This window comes from Callospermophilus lateralis, unplaced genomic scaffold (genome assembly GCF_048772815.1).
Source record: "Callospermophilus lateralis isolate mCalLat2 unplaced genomic scaffold, mCalLat2.hap1 Scaffold_94, whole genome shotgun sequence".
NCBI classification, from domain to species: domain Eukaryota; kingdom Metazoa; phylum Chordata; class Mammalia; order Rodentia; family Sciuridae; genus Callospermophilus; species Callospermophilus lateralis.
The window spans coordinates 4,752,187-4,772,216 of record NW_027517559.1 but is presented as its reverse complement, the minus strand read 5'-3'; the positions used below and the strand labels follow the sequence as shown (position 1 = coordinate 4,772,216).

General features: G+C 34.6%; 1 pseudogene; it reads right to left on the bottom strand.

Moving 5' to 3' along the window:
* The window catches only part of LOC143641288 (EGF-like repeat and discoidin I-like domain-containing protein 3), a 282,744-nt pseudogene that overhangs the window by 60,210 nt on the left and 202,504 nt on the right, over positions 1-20,030 (bottom strand).

Below are 20,030 nucleotides of genomic sequence, written 5' to 3'. Positions count from 1 at the left end.
ATATAAAACTGAAAGATAATTAAGATCTTTCAAAGGAGACGAGTAAATTATATAGGCCATATCTAAAAATCTGATGTGAACTTAAAGTTTCATTTCCTTAATACACCTATAAATGTAATTATTTACTAATTACTGGAACCTTTACCTGCAAATTTTATGGCAAAAATTAAAGGGTTAATTGTCAAATCAAAGAAAAGCAATTCAATTTGCATCAATATTCAATGAGTACAATGAATGCTAGAGTACCAATATGTATCAATGGTGTACCAAGTAAGTACCAAAGTGCTGAATTACATTTTATTATATTGCCAAAGGCAGTTTTATAATGCTGCTTTAAAAAGGAAAGTCAAATAAAAATAACTTGATAGTAGTTGAAGACACTGAGAAAAATAATATCTCATTCCTATTCTTAAGGAAATAAAAATGCTAGGTTCATTCATTCATGAGCAGATTTTTTATTGAACACACACTATGTGCCAACACTCTTCTGGCAATTATAAAATCTCATGGAGCACAAACTCAATTGAGGGAATAATCAATAAACAACATATAAATCTGAAAATAATTGTTAGTGATTAATGTTAAGGAGAAAAAAAACAAAGCAGAAAGTGTGTTCCACTATGCTGAGGTCAAGAGGAAGGCTTCATTGAGTTTGGTGGTTTTTTTCTTTTTCTTTCTTCCTTTCTTTTTTTTCCCCAATTACCTGAAGGCAGGATGGGGATGTGTCACAATATCAAATACCGCAGGGGGGAAAAAAGGAATGGGAAAAGAAATATTCTAGGGCAATAATACCCTAGGTATATGCTAGAAACAGCTAGGAGATCAGTGTGGCTACAGTTGTGCATAAGAGTGACCAGAAATGGTGTTGGAGAGAGAGGAGTGAGCAATGTTGGGTAGAGATGGGTCCTGTGAATCTCAGAAAAGAGGACTATAGCTTTTACTCTGCCTGACATCAGCAAAGTGAGAGACTGGGCTGTGAGTTGGTGCTTTCTCAACTATTTGTTTTGTTTTGTTTTGTTTTTTAAAGGTTGCTTCTAACAGCTGGATTGAGAATAGATTGGAAGGAGCACATGTAGAAGCAAGGAAATACTCCTTTAAGTAAATTTGCAAAATGAGGGTTCTTTATATCTTTGAAAAAACATTTTTTGTCACCTCCTTTGTTAATGATTTCCCTCCATGATTAAGAACACATTTCTTCCTGGCATCTGTGCTTGTGAGTGTGGACATATAAGCATGTGTGAAGGTGTGAGGAGCTTGTGGATCCCTGTAGAAGAGTGTGTGCCCCTATCAGAACTTCCTCCTGAGCCTCCTGCTCAGCATGCGATCCTAGCTTAAAACTCCCACCCTCTCCTCTTCTCACTCCCAAATGAGAGGGAGTAGATACAAGGCAGGGGAATAGGCAATGAGAGAGGTGAAGTCAGTCTTCATTTTTCACATAGTGCTCTCTCTTTAAATTTCATTTAAAATGTAATTACACTTTCCAGATTATAAAGGTAATATAGGAAAGTTTCAGAAAATTCAAAATACACCAACTGTAAGATGAAGACACAATTCAACTCTAAATATTAAATTGCTTCCTTTATGGAAAATTTTTTTTCATATTTTTGCCATTTGTTTCCTGCTGTTATGTTTAATTGTATGAACTGAAAGATATAATAAACTGAGGATAATTGATACTCCTCTTCTGTCTTTATTTTAAATGTTCCACAGTTTATTTTTGGCTTTTACTATTTTATAGTTATTATTATTATTATTGTTAATTATTATTTTATTTGGTACTTGGTATTGAACCAAGGTGAACTTAACCACTGAGTCACATCCCCAGCCATTTTAAAAAATATTTTACTAGAGACATGGTCTCACTGAGTTGCTAAGTGTCTTGCTAATGTGCTGAGGCTGGCTTTGAAATTGTGATCCTCCTGCCTTAGCCTCCCTAGCTGCTAGGATTACAGGCATATGCCTCCACGCCCAGATAATTATACTATTTTAAAGTCAGTTCTAGTCCTTTGCAGTTTCTTCTATTATTTACTATTTTTGAGGGTGTTGAAATGATTTCACAATGAATGATTTTAAAAATAAATCACAAATGCAAAATTCCACCAAAATAAATTGAACTTAAGCCATTGATAGAAATATGAAAGAAGTAAAGCAAAGAAATGGAGTACACAAGCCCAAGATTAAACTAACAACCGTTGGGTTTGAACACAAGAGCAGCCATGTTTTAGTACAGGTATCCTCTGACACTAAGTACCTAGCAGTTAGTCTTCCTTCTTTGTGACTTATCCCAAACAAATAGCTTCTCGGCCATTCTTACAGGTGTAAGCTGGTCAATGGTAACACTCTGGGAGTGATGCAAAACACAGATGAAAATTTATCAATTTTGCTGCAGGATGAAAGTTGTCACATTAGGTATAATCTATCTAATGTCAATTCCCAAGATCCTAACTTCAAGCAGCAAAGAGTTAGTGCCATCTGTAACATGAAGGTGCTTCTCTGTGGTGAATTTTCAATGTTCTCAATGTGTAGAACTAAATCTTCAGGTCAAGGAAGACAATTCACTATCGTGTCCATGTTCAAAGGAAAGTCTTAAATATAGTGTATAAATACAAAACCAAGTCAAAGAAAAATAGAATGTTTCACTAAACACAATATCAAAAACTGATTGGATGACACCAGGTACAAACTGATGGCAAGTAAATGGACAGCTGATTTCAAAATATGCTTTCCATAATCTATCAGTCATCTTTTTTCTCAAGGGCAGTTTCAGATGCAGTAACCTCAACAAAAGTCTCTTGTGACAGTATAAACAGGTTTTAGCTCTTGGTTTCAAGATCCAGCTCACACCAAGTCTTCTTTGATTTCAACATGTTGGCAGCCAGTTGTGTGTTTAGTTGATCTTTGGGCAGCAAAGGCATCTTTCCCTCTTTCCTGATGTTAGTGTTTATTTCATAAGCTCCACCTCCCCCAGCTATCAATTCTGAGCTCTACCCCAACTCCTTAATGCTCTACGGCTTGGTCTAGAATGTTCATATCTTCAGAGGCTAGTTCTTCTGAATCTGATTCAGAGAGCTAGGAATGGATCAACTCAGAGTGACAGTCGTCCCAAGGCAGTTCTCATGAGTCCATTAAAGAAAATGGGAAGGCCTCTCCCTCCAGTTGCTAACTGTCCAGTCTTCCTATGAATCAGAAGTGTGGCCTTAGCATGCCTGGATGAGCTAAGCCAGGTGCCATTTTAAGCTCTGCTTAGTTCCAGTGCTTCTCGGAAGATACTCTATTCTGGTCCCAGAACTATTTTTGCTACACGAATGTAATATAGTTCACTGACATTGGTTTGTTCATTCTTCACCATCTTAGTAAAGTGTTCATTTGTAGACATCATAGAGGTAGCTCTTTAGCACAATTATCAGCACTGACCAGGCAGCCATCTTCATTTTCCATGAAACAAAAAAACAAAGGATCAAAGTTCTGTGCCTGGGGTTGGCCAAGAGCTGAATCTGCATCTGAGTTAATGAAGGTGGTCAGGTAAGTGCTCTATGGGAAGGTTGCTAGACTAGCTGCTTGGCTGGCTACTGGACTCTGGTTGGATGGTCTATCTGTCCTCAAGGTGCCCTTTCATCCCTGTGGCTTTCCTCATCAACCCATGCTCATTATCCTTCTCCAATCATTTGGAGCCAAGAAAAATTTCCCCCTCAGTCCATCACTTTGTACCTGGTGTCTTCCAATCAGTTTTTTTTATATTGTTTAGTGAAACATTCTATTTCTCTTTGACTTGGTTTTGTATTTATACACTATATTTAAGACTTTCCTTTGAATATGGACATGATAGTGAATTGTCTTTGATATTAATAACTTGACTATTTTAGTGTAATTTTTCAGGTTTGGATGATGGGTATGTAGCTTTTAGATGATCATTTGTTTGTACATATAACTCAAATAAATTGTTCAATATAATTCCCTATTTTTTTTTATAAAGACCATTTTGGAAGGGAAAGGAAGAAGGAGCAAGTGGGAAATGTGTGACAGTGTCCAAAGAGAGAAAAAGAGGGAGAGAAGTAATGGTTTTATTGTATGTTCATTTTGATCATCTGTATCCGAAGAAATATCTCAGGTCAGAGGAAAATGCACTGAATTGGGAATACAAAGCCTGCATTTTTATTAGTTCTGCTTCTACAACTAACTAATTGACTAATTGTGAAAGCTTGGACAAACCACATCACATATGTATCTAAGTTTCTACATCTGAATTCTTTATTCTGAGTTTGAATGATATTGTTGTGATGCTCAGATAGTATAATTCACATAAAATCTGTAGCATATGAAGTTTCCTAAGTATCCAACAATTATAAAGTGATATCATTAGTGCTCTTATTTACCTGTGTTTCTGCCTAATTTAAGTCCCACACCATTGATGATAGCCCTGTTACTACTTTTAGCCTCCTTTTTTTCTATTTTTAAGGAGATTAAAACTTTCTGCCTCTTTTTAAACATTTCACACAAATTATTGTCCTGACATTTGATAGACTATCTCAAAATGTGACTGTGTTAGGCTTCCAAGAAGACAAATAAATTAGATATAAAATCCTTGCTGATGTAAGGGAGGCCAACTAAATCCTTCTTTATCTCTACCTTTATTTGTGATAGAAGCTCTTTGGTTCCAATGTCTATCAAATCCAAAGTAACCACTCTGTTGGTACTGATCTAGGTTATACACACTTTCAAAATCAAAATGGGATTATTTGGAAAAACAGATTTGAGTATCTTCAGGACTGTTGCCATTCTTTTCTGACCACAATGCTACTTCTCTGCATACTGTGAACTGGAAAATATGTGTGTGCTAATAATATTATGTCAATAAATATGGAATGTGCCATTTTGACCAATTATGAACTCTGAAAGGAATGGTATTGATTTTGGCCAGATTCCATAATAAATGAAGGATACATAAATAAAATCATTCATGTATGTGTATGTATATATCCACATATGCATATAAATGGATATACATATATAATATATATACACATGAAAATACTTACTATATTGACAATTTCTTCCCATAAATTCTCCTGGGCACTCACAGGAATAGTTAGCAACAAGGTCCGTACATATACCACCATTTTTGCAAGGTTCAGCTTCACATTCATTTATATCTAAGGAAACAAGAATAAAGGAAGAGGGTTATTGGTAAAAAAAAATGATTAGATATTAGAAAGTTTTAGACATTTCAAATTAAAAAGTCTGAGTGATGCTATATCCTTTGGTGTTTGTACTTATACACGTCAGTGATACAAATTCTGCTTAAACCAACAATTCATTAAAATCAAATTTAATCAATTTCAAATAGAATTGAAAAATCCAGATGAAGGATCAACAGAACTAAACCATTCTCAAATTCTAAAAATACATATGATAGTTTGGGGAAATATTCAGTATATCCTTAGAATTAAATCAAACAAATTAACCCTCATGGAGAGATGAATTGGTTTTACTTATAAGATCTAGAAACCACCCCACAGCAACTGCCAATTAACACTGTCTCATTTCATTTAATTCATTAAAATTCTAACTGACGGAGATGTTTTAGTTTTTAAATAGTTTGCCTTTGATGAATATGATGAGAAGCAAATTAGAGTTAATCGCTAAAGCTCATTACATGCAAAGTATAATAAATGTAAATGATGATCACTTCCTAATCTCATTCAAGAGTTTCTAAAGTTAGGATGACTAAGGGGACTTACCTTTCATATACCATTATCACACATGATACAAAACTGTATGTAATAACATTCATCAAATTATACTAATTTCCATGCTAATTTTAGACAACAGAGAAAATGAATATGAATTGAATGCAAAAGGGAAAAATGACTAATTGAGTCAAATATCAATCACTGATATTTCCAAATAATTCCCTGTAGTACAACACAGGGTTCTGTAGAGCTAGTAAGGTAGGTGGAGAGCAGGCTGCTCTCTCATCTCTTTTTCCTCCTATCATCTACTCCAGTCAACTCCCTGTTGGTCCTGAATCTGATAACTCTGTTGCTGTTTTATGTTTAACCAGTTTAAGACATAAACAGTATTAGTTAGTAGTCCTCTAGGTATATGCCTTTCACCCTTCCCCTAGTCAGATGGCAAACTTTCCACATGCAGCTCCTGTACTCCCTGTTCTTTATACTCCTGAAATATTACACTCTACTTGAAGACCACTGGTGCCCATAAGTGTTTCCTGCTACACTTCTAGCAAAATAATAGAAATAGTGACATGTGCAACCTAAAAATATAGTTTAGATTTAATGTGCCTTCTGATCAACTATATTAAAAGGTGTATCTGAAGTCCTAGGTTATCACAGTTGCTTAAAGCAATTTGATCACTAAATTATCCCCTCAAGACCAAACAAGGAAACAAGTACCAATTTCTGTCTTCTAAACACTATCCCCTTCTGAAAATTGAGTTTGTCACATTCCCATTCATGGTGCACTATTGAAAGTGAGGTCTTATATTCCTTAAGTGACTCATGACTTTCTCTGAAGGCAGCTCTTTTTTGTTGTTGTTTTTAGGTGTCCCAAACTGAAAGCAGAGATAATTCATGATTATGTTGAAAATAATCTCAATAATTTCAGTATTCAGAAATTCAAAATACAATAAATGTAGGATCTGACAATGTCTAAAAAGAACTGTGTGCTGAAAATTATGACAAGCTCTCAAATATTTGATACTGAAACTCTCCTGAGAGAGAGGAGAGGGGAGGGAGGGAAGGAAAAGAGAGTAAAAAGAAGGGGAAAGAATGAACCTAAGTCATTTCTTCACTTTTCTAGCTGATGAAATGTTCAATTCTTCTTGTTATTATCAAAACTTCAGTTACTCTAAGTGGTATGAAAATCTCTGTGTTATTTATTTTGTTGCAATTCAATTTAAGACAATGGCAAAGTTTGCTTACTTTGGAACATGCCCACTATGCCTTTTCCTAGACCACATTTCCTGTAATTTGTTTTAGATAAAAACATGTTATGGCTGATAAATTAAATCTTCATTTCTCAGAAAAAGCATTTCCTTATTTTATGAAGCTATTCATAAAAAGGTTATTTGTTTACATATGCATATAAAAGAAACTGAGTACTGATGCCTGAAGAACACATAGGGAATATATCTTGATTTTCACCTTGAAGGAAAGTTTTAATCAGGATTAATAAGGACAAGTTGGACAGTGTGGTGTACTTCCAAGCAGGGAACTGGAATTGATGACAACTTTGAAGATCTGATGGTCGGTTTAGATACATGAATAGTCCACTTTGGAGCAGAGAATGTGAGGGGGAGTATTGACATCCCAAGTCTGAAGATGCAGGAAAGGGATCAAATTACAATGAACCCTTAGCTCCAGTGGAAGGAATTGCAGTTTGTCTTTTGGCACTGAAGAGGTGGAGCAGGATAGGAGGATATCCCCTTTATCCTCCTGCTTTAGAAGGACCCAGTGAGGCCATAGTGAGATAGACTTGAGAAATGAATAGAAGGCAGGAGAGAAACCTACACTAGATTTGGTGTTAATAGTACAAAATATGACTTAGTACTCAGGTAAAAAGCCCTAAGAAATTTCTCATTTTAAGAACGAAATACATCATGACCAAAATCAAATCCAACTCTTGCCCCTTTGAAATCTTAGTAGAACGAAGTTCCCTAGTCAATAATGTGAGAACAACCAAGAATTGTATGTACTGTTATTAATATGCAGACACAGTTGTTCTTCCCTAAATCATCCATGTCTTTACACAATAAATAGTGTTTAAAAATATGTGAATGTGCATCTAGGACAAATCAACCTTTGAACCTTTTAGCTATAGGTCCATAAGACAAATCTAGAGTCATCAACAAGCAAGTTATAATTAAGGAATTCTGGTTCCAAAAAAATCAAGCGTTAACACCTTTAGCCAGTGTTAACATGAGGTGGAGTGAATTGGAATTACATTTGCTGAAGTGGAAAGGCTTTATAGACATACTTAATTTATGTTAAAAAATAACCTCTTCATTGTTTAAATATTCACTTTGCAATGTTTATTTTTAAAACTCAAACTACTTAAATCTAAATTTATAAAATGTAAATGTTATTTTAAATGAATTATATATATTCTGTAGTTCAGTATCATATTTAGCAAAACATTTTTACATGTGCACATATCCAGTAACATGCGGGCTCAGAGAACATATGCAAATTACAGAGAGGCGTTTATATATTAGTATAATGCAATTCTTTCAGCAGTAAAGGCTATTCACACTGTGATTAACACTGCAAGCAATCTAAATGGAAAATGACCTCAATTTGTATAAATCATGCTTAATTAAAGTCTTATAAATGTTCACACACTATAATGTAATGAAATGAAAATTAAACATCTTCATAATAAATTGTACATATTTGTTTTTGTCACAGATCAAGTCATTATAATTTCCAGGAAAAAAGGGTCATATCTATTCTAAATATAGTGGAATACAGCAGAATATTTTTTAAATCTTAGAACAATTTCACACAGTAGTCCTATATTTAAGAATTTCTATATTTAATCAATCTTATAGCTCATTTGTAATAATAGTAATGATAGTCTTAAGGTCTGAAGGTCAATGGGTATACTTATTTCTTTGGAAGTTTACTTAATATACATCTGCATTCAGAAAATTATTTACTTATGCGTTGTCTTTGTTCTGGAATTTTGTCAAACCTAATATTGTGCAAATTATAGCCCAAAGTCATGACTTGCAACAGCAGACTGTCAAAAAAATTTTTTGAAGTCAAAATTGCATTGCTTGTTTCTTATTTGGGTCTTTGAAAAGCAAGGCATAATCTTTGCTATGGAAGACATTTTGCTTCTTTTCAGAGAATTTTATTTAAATATGCATTTATCCCATTCTTCCTTAGACTGCATGATATCTAGACTAATTCTCTGGAGCCTCCTCTAGAAATTAAAACAATAATAATAATAATTAACCAATTAATCAGCTAATTAATTCATGACTTTTTCTCTAAGTCACCTTTGTACTAGGATCACAGCAGTTTTTATTCTTGGGTTATCATTGTCTTAATTCTTCCTTGAATTCCCTCAGAACTCCTTAGGTGGATGCTGAAATCCTAGTAGTTGAGGTACATTTCCTCTTTCAGCTTGGCTTACAATATTTTAAGTATTGAATACCTTTTACACTAGGATAGCTAAACCTCTGGGAACAGAAGTCCATTTATCCTTTCTGTCAGTCAATCTATCCTCTTATCACAGCCAAGTATGTACCAAGCCCCAACAGCATCAAGAAGTAATACTTTGAGTGTTATGGTTTAAACAAAGGTGTTCTCCCAAAAGCTTATGTTTAGCCAATTTTGAAAGAATTTTCAGAGGGAAATTATTGGTTATAAGAGTCATAAGCTAAGTAGTGGATTAATCCATTAATATGGATTTACTGTGTGGTATCCTTGGGCAGGCAGGGTGTAGCTGGAGGATGTCGGTCACTTGAGGCATGCCTTTGGTGTTAATATTTTGTCCCTGGTGATTGGAGCTATCTCTCTGCTTCCTTGTTCCCATATTCTGAGCTGCTTCCCTCTACCATGATGTTCTGCCTTGCCTTGGGCCCAGAGCTACGGAGTCAACCATTTGTAGACTGAGAAATCTGAAACCATGAGGCAAAATAAACTTTTCCTCCTTTATCTTGGTCAGATTTTTGGTCACATAAATAAAAAAGCTGAGTAAAGCACTGAGACTTTGGCTTAGCACCTTGTTTTGATACTAAAAGGACACCACTGTAGCATGTTTTTGCTTTTTTTTTTTCCATTTTGCAAAGATATGATTTCTTGGTTTCCTTATTCTTTCTCTTGGGTTATCTTTCCCTGAAATATTGTTATTGACTGCTAATTAACTGGTGAAAGCTTATTTTCAAGGGTCTACTATTTTTGATCCTTAACAACACATCTTCCCTGAACTCCCCATTAGCTGTTAAATATTATCCAGACCTCCTGTGAGTGATTACCTTTAAAGTTTGACCTTTATTTTTTTTTTTTTTACTTATCTAAAGCCTATGGTTTTTCATTTTCTCTTTTAAGTCTGAATGACTTTATGATGAATTTCTAGAATACTGTTCTTCCACTGTAATATAGAATGTAACTATGCCATAATCAGAATTACCTATAGAATTTCCCAGTCATTTCAGGGACAAGTTCAGTATATTTTTCATCTCATAAACTTGAATTCCCTTTTGATATAGCTTTGTTCTATGTTACCTGTCATTTATTTTTCAGTATCAAAATAAGATCAACATTCTCCAATCACATCAGTACACGTATAATATTTTTATAATGACTTGTTGGTAACTTTTACTTACTAAGAACAGTAAGGTAACAAAAGTTCCAAATCCAAGAGATATTCACCTATCACCTCTTTCAAACAAAAGAGCTGTATTCTCTGCCCATCTCTCTCTTGGCATCCTAGCACTTATTTTAATATCTCAATTTTGATGCAAATGCCTTTTCTATTTGTATCAAAGTGGTATCCATTCCAATTCTTTGGAATACTTCCACATAAAATTATTTTATTAAGGCTTAAGGCTTATTTGCTCATAATCAGATATTTGGCTGGTGAGATAAGACAGCTGTTCCAAGGTACTTGTAAAGCCAAAACCAGCTGAGAAGCAGGTTAAGGAAGGGATAACTGAGAGGGGTTGTGATGTCTCCATAATTGAAATATTTGATGACTTGAGGGCATTCCTAAATAAAAGCATACAATATAAGCAAAAAAAGAAAAAATCAAACAAAACAAGAAACCCAAATGCATCCTTCACTGAAAATTTTCATTAGAGTGCAAACTGTCTTCAGGGATGTGGGCATGCAGCATAATGACTTGTCCACAGTAAATATTTGTCGATTGGTAAGAATGAACCGGGAATACTGGAGATGCGTAGACCTAAGTACTATAACAAGGAGTTCACTGATTAAGATTGGGAAAGCAATTAGGGATCTAGCCTCTTTCTAAAGGCATTATATTAGGGAAATAATGGAAATTGAGTAATTTTTTTTTCAATTGATGTGAACTGAGTGACTTCTCTTTTTGAAATCAGAAAAGTCACACAAAAAAATGTCAGAGAAATATTTCAAATGTCTTTCTTTTGTAATAATATGGCATCTCATGCATGATATAGCATGTGTTATGTATTTCAATATTTGTCTCAAGATGTAGCATACCTACATAATCAGAACTTCTGATTCTTGTGTGAAATGGAGGTAAACATGTTATTTTAAAAGGAGTTCAGGTGATGCTGAAGGATAATCCAGGTTAGAAAATGTTGAAAAGAACTTCTTCTTCTTATGAAGTTCATTCTTGCACTCATCCATCAATTTATCTATCCATCTATCTAACCACCAGTCAGTCCTTCCATCCATCCATCCATCCATCCATCCTTCTTTGGTTCTGTGCTAGGTACTCAGAATGCAGCTAATGATTTATATGTCATGGTCCCTTATTTTTTTTACTACCTTACAGCTGACTAAATATAGAAGGGAATAAATAATTAGCTGCAGTGCAAAATGATAAGTGCTACACAGTAAAATGCAATCCCTCAAAACAACTCCAAATATTGGAAACTAAATTGGTTTTGCAGGCTAGGAAATGTTTAGTTTTGCAGTTTAGTAGAATTAGGAAAATTATGGGGGGTATTCTCTTATACATACTATACTCTATGAATTATTTTTCTCCATGAACATGTGCTTCATTATTATTCATATCAGCAATCTGTAGGTCTAAGTGTGACTTCTCAATATCTCATTGTTCTTTGATCAAAGTATGAAAAGCATATATTCCCTGGTTCCCTACTTTTATTATGGTATATTATCACTTATTCATTTTTGCACTTTCTAGTGCCTTATCCAAAATAAATCCCTCCATCCTATCTGCTGAACCAAATTATTTCACTTGCTCCTCTTTCTAGTTTTAGCAGTCAACTTTGATTAACCATTCTGAATTTTTTATAGAGAATTATCACAAACCCATAACAGGATAGGTGAAATGGGATTCATATTGGAAGCAAAGCTCTGATTCATATAATCTGCCTTCATCCTTTCATTCACTCATTCAGTTATTAAAATTCTATGAGTACCATCTATGAATTGGGCACTAAAATACATAATTGGGTGCATCAGTGAATTGGAATGGTTCCTGTTCTAAGAGACAGCATTTCTACCCTTTTATTTAGGAAGGAGATAATTATAATGCTATATAGTGAAATATATGCCTTAGAGTATTAAGCACAAAATGTTCTGTGATTATAGCAGGGAACTTTGTCTACAGGAGATGTGGAAGATTGTTTGAAGGAGGTAATAACTGTGGATGGTGTTTAAAGAATGAGCTGGAGCTTTTTTTAAGATTGTTAAATTAATAAAGAACATAAAAGCACACAATGTTTTCTGAAAGAACTGAACACCTTAAGTGTCTAGGGCATGTAATTTGACTGTGGGGAGGGGACATGGATTATAGGGGATCATGGTTACTAAGAAGATAGGAACCAGATTTCGGCTTTATAAATCAAGTTAAGAATTTTAAACTTTATTCCTGTGTACTGGGGAGTTAATAAAGAACTTAACAAATGTGGAATGGGGCATGATTTTATACAAATGTTTGTTTTAGAGAGCTCATTAATGTACTCTAGAATTACATTTTTTTGGCAACATTTTGGAAATGTATGCTGAGTCTATATAACTTGGGTTATGTATGATCTAGAGTGTTTGGATTTTTAAGGTGGTTTGGAAATTGCATATAGACTTTCTAATATTGAGGGTTGCTACATAAAGCAAATAAAAACAGAGGATACCCATGAAATATTTGTGATATGCTTACAAAAATTAGTATGAACTTGAAATTCACATTTACCTTGGCATCTTTTATTTTATTCAGGAACTTTATTTAAATTGTCAACTAGAATGTGATTTGCTCATGTTTTATTTCTTTTTCTTTCTATAAGCATTTTAATTTTTAGCATATGGTCATGTTTTCCATTTTGTATTTTCAGCAGACTCCAAGGAAAACCACCTACAGCAGAAAATCCTTCATAACAAAGAATTTTCCCTAGGCGCTTGCTCAAACTAAAATTTGTTACTTGCATTCTGTAAAGAATTTCATAATCTTTTGAGTTTACCTCTATGGAATCTCTAATAATAACAGTATGGCCAAACAGCACTTCAAGATAAAAGCTGATTGATAACACTTAGCACAACCCCAGAGTTACAATTTCTGATCTACATACCAAACATTATGGTAAGCCTTTTATATGTATTAGTGCATGCTATGAACTAGTTACTGTTATTACAATTCTTTAGGAGATGAAGGAAGAAAGGGAAGAGAGACAGAATGGGAGAGGTTATTAGCTCCTTTTCCAGCAGGGGATTAATGTCCAGGATATGCAAAGAATCAAAAAATCTTAACACCAAAAAAGCAAATAACATAATCAATAAATGAACAAAAGAACTAAACAGATACTTCTCAAAAAAGAAAGAAAGAAAGAAATACAAACAGCTTGCAAATAGATGAAAAAATCTTCCAGATCCCTGGGAATCAGGGAAATGCAAATTAAAAACTACATTGAGATTTCATCTCACATCAGTTATAAAGGCAATCATTAAGAATACAAATAAAAATAAATGCTGTTGAGTATGTGGGGAAAAACACACTAATACATTGTTGGTGAGATTGCAAGTTGTTATAACCACTCTGGAAAGCAGTATGGAGATTCCTCAAAAAAGTAGAAATGGAAACACCATACAATCATGCTCTTCCACTCCTTGGTGTGTATCCTGAAGAACTCAAATTAACATACCATAGAAATACAGGTACACCAATATTTTTAATAGTGCAATTCATAATAACCAACTTATGCAAATGGCACAGGTACCTATTAACAGATAATGGATAAAGAAGAGACTCTGCATCTAATAGAAGAAAACATTGGCCCTAATCTCCATCTCGTGGGGTCGGGCTCCAAATTCCTTAATAGGACACCAATAGCACAAGAGTTAAAATCAAGAATCAACAAATGTGACATATTCAAGCTAAAAAGTTTTTTCTCAGCAAGAGAAATAATAAGTGAGATAAATAGGGAGCCGAAATCCTGGGAACATATTTTTACCCCTCACACTTCAGATAGAATGCTACAAAGAACTCAAAAAGTTAAACAACCAAAAAACAAATAACCCAATCAACAAATGGGCCAAAGATCTAAATAGACACTTCACAGAGGAGGATATGCAATCAATCAACAAGTACACACACACAAAAAAAAAAATTCTCACCATCTCTAGCTATCAGAGAAATGCAAATTAAACCACTCTAAGACACCATCTCACTCCAGTAAGAAAGGCAGCCATTATGAAGTCAAACAACAAGTGCTGGCAAGGATGTGGAGAAAAAGGTACACTTGTACATTGCTGGTGGGACTGCAAACTGGTGCAGCCAATTTGAAGGGCAGTATGGAGATTCCTTGGAAAGCTTGGAATGAAACCACCATTTGACCCAGCTATTCCCCTTCTTAGACTATATCCAAAAGAACTAAAAAGAGCATACTACAGGGACATAGCTACATCAATGTTCATAGCAGCACAATTCACAATAGCTAGACTGTGGAACCAACCCAGATGCAATGGATCAAAAAAATGTGGCATTTATACACAATGGAATATTACTCAGCATTAAAAAATAACAAGACCATGGCATTTGCAGGGAAATGGATGGCACTAGAGCAGATCATGCTAAGCGAAGTTCGCCAATCCCTAAAAGACAAATGCCGAATGTCTTCTCTGATATAAGGGAGGTGACTCAAAGCAGAGTAGGAAGGAAGAGCATGAGAAGAAGACTACCATGAACCAAAGAAAAGAGGAGGGAGGGAAAGGGAGGGAGAAGAGGAATTGCACAGAGGACGGAAGGAGACACTCATGGGTCCACAAAATACATATATGATGGTGTGAGGGGGAAGGAAAGAAAAAAAGAGAGAGAGAGAGAGATAAGTGTCACAGTAGAATGAGTACAGAATAGTGATGGGAGGGGAGGGGAGGGGAGGGGGGATAGGGAGGGAAGCAGAATACAACTGACACTAGTATTGCTGTATGTATACACATGGATGTATAACCAATGTGATCCTGCAATCTGTACACGTGGAAAAATGAGAATTCATACCCTATTTGAATCAAATGTATGATATGTCAAGATCATTGTATTGTCTTGAGCAACTAATAAAAAAAAGAAAATGTGGCATGTATATACAACGGAGTTTCACTCAGACATAAAGAAGAATGAAATTATGTTATTTGCTGGTAAGTGGATGAAACTGGAGATCATCAAGCTCATTGAAATAAACCAGATTCAGAAAGTCAAGGGTCAATTATTTTTTCTCATATGCAGAAGCTAAACCAAAATAAGAGGGAAAAAAGAAGGGACCATCCTCATGAAAATAGATATCTGTGGAGTAAAGGAAGGGGATTGAGGGGGAGTGAGAAGGAATGGGAAGAGGGAGAAATTCTGGAATGAAACTGACTAAATTAGGCTATGTACATATATGAATAGGCTTCAGGGAATTTCATCCTTATGTATATCTGTTCAACACTAATTTTTAAAACTATAAATAAATAGAAGGAAGATCAATAGAGTAGAGAAGAGGAATTTAGTAAGAGAAGGGAAAGAGGAAGTATGGGTGACTAAAGTGAAGCAAATTATAGTTTATGCTTGCATAATTATATGAAAAAAGAACTCCAAAACTATAATGCACTAATAAAGACATAAAAAAATACAAATATATTTCTCAGAGTAATACTGGTGATAAAACTGAGATCAAAACTCAGATCATTTGTCTCTAAAGTCTTTGCTATTCATCAGTGTGCTTCATGACCACCAGGTCAGACTAGCATTCCTTCTCCACCAGTACTTCACATTTGCCTTCAAGGTACTGCATGCTAAGGGGAACACATAAGGGACACTCCACCATCTTTTTTTCAAGTTATCATCATAACCTAACAATATTAGTATTTTTCTTCTAGGTCAAAGACTCCACTCCTCAAGTTTTAATTTGGAATACCCCCACCAAACACTTTATCATTCTTAATAATTTTCCTAAAATCTTGAGTGGACATTTGTTCTAACATTACTTTCCAAATCCACAACTGCTTTTCTATGTAGAAATGTATTTATTTGGCTATTACATTCTTTATTACATGCCTCTTAGTTTTATATTTAGATAAAAAGAATACATTTGTCTTGAAGTTTCCTTCTTTATAGGGGACAGGGATACATTTTATATCTATGTAATTAAACTAACTGTTTTTCCTGAGAGACAATCCACATAACATAAAAAAATCGTTATTTGAAAGATAACATTCATACAGAAAAGTATACAAAATAATAAATTAAATGAATAATTATTAAGAGACAACCTGTGCAAAAAGTACCATAGTCAAGCACTAGAATCCTGCCAGAACATCACAAGTCCTCACACTCCCCTTCCATTCACAACTTCTCCTTCACCCTCACAAAGGTAACTGGTTTCCTGCATTTTATGGGGTTCACAGTTTTGCTCTTTGTATAGTTTACAGTTTTGCCACTTAAATATATATTCCTAAACAGCATCTTTAACTTTTACCTGTATTTGCATGTCACAGTTAAAAGGCAGCTAGCTATTCAGTATGTACTTTTCTCTTTGTGGCTTCCTTCCCATCCCTGTTGCAGGAGGCCATGGGTTCATTTCAATTGTTGTATAGTTTGGCACTATGAGAATAGACAACAGGAATTTTTCTTTTCTAATGTTAATGGTCTTTGTGTTTTTGGAAGTAAGATTATCAGAGAATATGCTTATAAATGTCTCTTGATGCACAAATGTAGTGAATTTTTCCTGGTTATACTGAGGAATGAAATGACTGAGAAATAAAGATGCATCTATTCCACTTTAGGAGAGAATGTCAAACTGGTTTTTAAAGGGGTTGCAACAATTTGCACTCCTATCAGCAATTTATTTCATAATGTTTTTGAAGATATGAGCTGTATGAAACCTGCAGGTAACCACTTATTTCATTTTACATGCATATTGTTAAGAAGAGAGGCATAACACCAACATACCTTCTAAATATACATTTTTACCAAGAGGGACTTTTAAGGGGATGCTTTCAAACCCTCAATTTGCCAAACTAAATTACAACTTTATTTTCAAGGACCTTGATATTTGTAAACATAGATAGAAACTTATACTAAAAATGTTGAACCAAAGAAAATTTGCAAGTGATGTTACATTTAAAGAATAGGCAGTCACTGATACACATACAGCCACATATTAATATACACAGAAAAATAATTTTCCTTAACCCTTGAATTAACTTCCTAAAAAGAATGCTATCAATCAACTCTCACATACAGATACATGAAGATTCAGAGAATATAGAAAAAGAATATGTCAGGTTTCCACATTTGATATCTTTAAAATTTTGTGTTATAGCTATAATTAACTACAACAATGTTCCCAAGTGAAGAATTATATCATACTTTCAGGGCTACTGTGAAGAGTAAATAAGGTACTTGATGGTAAAAAAAAAAAATCTTTTCAACTTTGAAGACTATAAAAAGAACTAACTATTCATATTATTATGAGTTAAACCATATTCATATCATTCCATAAAATGTTTCTTGATTATGTCACTGGAGGAAAATACAGATAAATTTCTGGTGAGGCTTTAACATACACGGAAAATTCTACTTTGGGAGTATTGTCAGAGTCAATCATGGGGAAAATTTTTATAAACACTGTATGTAAAAGTGGCCTTAGAGTGGAATGACCAACAAAATTGTAAAGCCCATAGAAATTCAACCCACTGAATGGGATAATTCAAGAAACACTCTTGTCTCTTTTCAAAATGGTGACCTTTACTTAAAAAAATAGCTCATCAGTTCTCCATAAATTCTGGCAGATAGACCTCTGAGAGCTATACCTGGTAGATATAAATTATGGCTGGTAAATATAGAAAAGACTGCTTTTGAAACTCTTAGGTATTTCAGTCCCCATAAAAGTGAAAGAGCTGGCTGGTTAGATTTCTCTCATTTCAGAATCCCATCTACATAATATTAGGATATTTTGTGGGTTCCTGATTCCTGGCAGAGATAGAGGCAATGAAACATCTGCCACAGAAGAATCAGCTTCAAGCAACCAACTCATTACTCAGTGCCAAAAAGCACTGCTTACAAGCCATTACTTCTTGTATTTTATTTTGTCTCCCATATTCATTCTTAAGCATGCCAAATTGCCTTATTTTCTTCATTAAAAGTGATAATGTTGAAATTTGAGAGAAGTCTGTTTTTGGCCAAGACACTGGTACGAGGGACCAAATTTTTCAGGTAGGTTGCTCCTGCCTGAAAAACAATGTGTGGGAGACAACAATGTTCAAGATTGTGGACATTAAGATGTAAAAGACCACCATAAACCAGGTGACTTCTATCACTTACTGTCCTGAGAGGGATTTCAGACTATGGGATTAGGAGGAAGAATCCAAGTGGAGCCTGGTTAACTACCTGGGCTAAAGAGAATTGTGAATGTAAGTTAGTACTTCTACTGTGAAAATAGTATGGAGGTTCCTGAAATAAATAATAGTATTATTATATGACCCAGAAGTCCCACTACTGGTAAATATTCTAAAGAAACAAATTCAGTAGGTCAAAGAGACACCTTCATTCCATGTTCATTACAGCACCATTCAGAAAAGCTAATGAATGGAAGCAACATAAATATCCATTGACTGATTAATGGATAAAGAAAATGTGATATATTATACACACACACACACATACATACATATACATACATACATGCACACTCATACCATAGAATACTAATCAATTATGAAAAAGCGTGAAATCATATTCATGTGACATCATGGATAGAACTGGAGATCACTGTGTTAAGTGTGTTAAGTAAAGTGAGTCAGATGTAGAAAATCAAGTACCACACTGGCTCACTCAAATGTGTAACCTAAAATCATTGAAATCATAAACGTTGACAGTAGCATAGTAGTTACCAGAAGCTAGAGAGAGAAGTGATAGGAATAGGCATAGATTGATGATGGATACTACGTTATAGTTAGACAGAAGTAAGAAATTCTGGTGTGCTGTTGTACAGTAGGGTGACTAAGATAACAATTATGTATTATCTATATTTCAAAAAGCTGGAAGAAAGGATTTTGAATCCTTTCACCGTACAAAAGAATGTTTGAGTAGATATGTTTACCCTGATTTAAACATTGCATGATTTATATATGTGTTGAAATATCAAATGATACTTATGATACACATGTGTATGAAACATCAAACATACTTACGATACCCTATAAGTATGTAAAAAAAAAACACTTATGTTTTAATGTATCAATTAAAAAAAATTTTGTAGTACTTGGGTTCAAACCTAGGGGCTTGTGTATGTTAGGCAAGCACTCTATCACAGAGTTATACCTGCCTCCAATATATTGAATTACAAAACAAGGGAGATGAGAAAGAGCTGTGAGTCTAAAGAGGTCACGGAGACTATGGTTTATAGGATAGAATAATGTTACAGGCAATGACTACCCAGAGAGAACCCACAGAGATCTGGGGGGCATGTCCTAACATTGGAGTGTCCGTCATTCATTTAGGAGAACGCTCCTAAGCACTGGCTTTTGAGTGACCTATTGGTGAGAGACCCATCTGAATTGACCAGAGGGAACAAGAGTTGCAGCTCATTCTGGGTCAGGAAAATGACAGTTCCGCCACTCAGCCTGGAAAATCAACGAACATATGCAGTTGGGCAGAAGACAAGGAAGGTTCTTACTTCAGTAGTGGGAAATAATAAGACTTGGACTAAATCCCCTAATTGGTCCCACCTCAAACATCTAAAGCAAGACCAGAATGATCAAGCTGTTTCCATGTAAGGAAACTATATGAAACTACTAAATTGAAGAGAATATATAGGACCACAAGGCAGCCAGCACTCAACAAGGCAAATATCATGTCATGATCAT